We start from the raw sequence: 2,398 nt of genomic DNA, 5'->3' as shown, positions 1-2,398 counted from the left end.
GTTACTCTGTTGTAGTTTTACTGATTAGCCCTTATAGTTTCTTAGATTTTAAGTCAATTGTAAAGCTATAAATAGAGTAGCACTCCATCATAAACATTCATCTTTTGTTCTTGGAATAAAAGTTCACTTTTATATTATTGCTCTTTTATATTACTGTTTTCTCTCTTCTTCCCCCATGTCTACAATGAACGTTAGTGAGTAGACTTCTTTGTCTTGGGATTGTTGGAAAAGTCTAATGATATAATCCTAACAAACCAAGCTTTAACCCTAATTCTATGTAGCCGTACTTTCTAATTTAGATTCACGGTTTTAACATGAATTAACAATTATCAAACTGTGGAAGCGAAAGCGGAGGGTTTGATAATTGTTAATCCATTATCCCAAACATCAATTCATAAAGCGAGAGCGGAGCTTTGATGTTGGAACAAGTGAATCTAGACAATAATTGCAAGACAGTGAAATAGTCATTGCAATTATTGAGACACAGGTAGTTTCAATCCTTATAAGCATCTTCTAGTAATCAAGTCAGCGAAATAGGCTTGGTTACTAGAAGTAAACTCTCACCGGAATTTCATCGGAAAGGTGAGGGGCTAAAGGGAAACCAGTCTTAAGAAATTACGGTGTAAACCATGGAATTAGAAGTTAAAGTCTTGTCTAGTGAAAGATTTGTTATTATGACAAACCAATAATCCCAAGGCTCTTTTATTATTATTGTTATTTACCTTCAGCAATTAAACCCCTTTTTATAAGCTTTCTTCTCTTCTAATCATTCTCTAAAAGTTGATTGAATTCACAACTCCCTAGCGGAACGATACTCTTTCTTACTACTATTACTTCGATAGGCCGTGCACTTGCGGTTTGACCCTATCAAGTTTTTGGCGCCGTTGCCGGGGAGTTGTTGTAATTTGATTAACTTTTTAATAGTGGTTAGACCAAAGAAAAAAAAATCTTTTTCCTTGTTTTATTTCTTTTTATATTTCTTTAAAAAAAAAATCTTTTGCTTTATTTTATTTTATTTTATATTTGTATTTCTTTCCAAAAAAAAAAATCTTTTCCTTTATTTTATCTTATTTTATTTCTTTTTCTATTTCTTCTTTTGCCTTTAACTTCTTGGGAAGATAATAACGATATGGCTAAGGAACGCTCTCTCAAAGAGTATGCAATCCCATCTTCAAATGAGTCATACGATGCTATTGTGTACCCAACGGTTGAGGACAATTTTGAAATAGAACCTGCACTTGTTCACTTAGTGCAGCAAAATCAATTTTTCGGATCACCCACTGAGGATCCGAATTTTCATATTTCAACCTTTTTAAGACTCAGTGGAACCTTGAATGCAAACCAAGAGGCCGTAAGGCTGCACCTCTTTCCTTTCTCCTTAGGGGGTAGAGCTAGTGCTTGGTTTCATTCATTGGAAATCGGTTCTATCTTTTCATGGCAACAAATGAAGCAAGTTTTTCTTGCCCGATTCTTTCCCTATTCTAAAACCGTCCAATTAAGGATTCAAATCACACAATTCACTCAAAAAGATGGAGAATCTCTTTACGATGCGTGGGAGCGTTTCAAAGAAATGCTTAGACTTTGTCCCCATCATGGTTTAAAGAATTGGCTTATTATTCATATTTTTTATAATGGTCTTTTGTATACCACAAAAATTTATGTTGATGCAGCTGCAGGTGGAGCTTTAATGAACAAGAATTACACAGAAGCATACGCCTTGATTGAAGACATGGCTCAAAATCATTACAAGTGGACCAACGAGAGAGCCATCACTAATTCTTCACCCTCCAAAAAGGAGGCAGGTATGTATGAAGTTTCTAACTATGATCACCTAGCCGTTAAGATTGATGCATTAACCCAAAAATTTGAAAACAAAAATGTTAGTGTCATCTCTTCTTCTTCTTCTTTTGCATCTCCTTCTTCTGAAATTTGTGGTGTATTTGGCCATATTGGCATTGATTGTGAACTAGGTAGTGTTGTTAGAAGTCCTGAGCAAGTAAACTATGCTCAATATAATCAAGGGTTTAGAAACAACCAAAATTTTTTTCAAACCCCTCAAAATATTTTTGGATGACAAACAACACCACCCAGTTATGCAAATAACCAAAGAGTCCCTCAAAAATCTAGCTTGGAAATCTTTTTAGAAAATTTTATTATAAATCAATCCGAGCAGCTCCAAAAGCTTCAAAATCAAACTGAATTTTTGAGTGACTCTCTTGCCAAACTTACTTCAAAAGAAGACTCCATTTCTACTCACCACAAATTGCTAGAGACTCAAATCTCTCAAGTAGCCCAACAAGCGGCTGCTTCCTCTCCTACCTCCAAAGTCCTTCTAAGCCATATTGAAACCAAACCCAAAGACCATATAAGTGATGTTATTCTTAGGGGTGGTAAACAA

At 35.0% G+C, this 2,398-nt stretch overlaps 1 non-coding gene across 1 annotated transcript; it reads right to left on the bottom strand.

The window, feature by feature from the left end:
* Positions 1-1,492: 1,492 nt before the first annotated feature.
* On the bottom strand, positions 1,493-1,599 carry LOC146936419 (small nucleolar RNA R71). Its single transcript, XR_015033702.1, has one exon. It is a non-coding gene; the product is annotated as a small nucleolar RNA R71 (small nucleolar RNA).
* Positions 1,600-2,398: the final 799 nt, after the last annotated feature.

This window comes from Medicago sativa, chromosome 3, assembly GCF_051527215.1.
Source record: "Medicago sativa cultivar Bolivia chromosome 3, Bolivia_mono, whole genome shotgun sequence".
In the NCBI taxonomy this organism is placed as follows: domain Eukaryota; kingdom Viridiplantae; phylum Streptophyta; class Magnoliopsida; order Fabales; family Fabaceae; genus Medicago; species Medicago sativa.
This window is presented reverse-complemented; position numbering and strand designations above follow the sequence as displayed.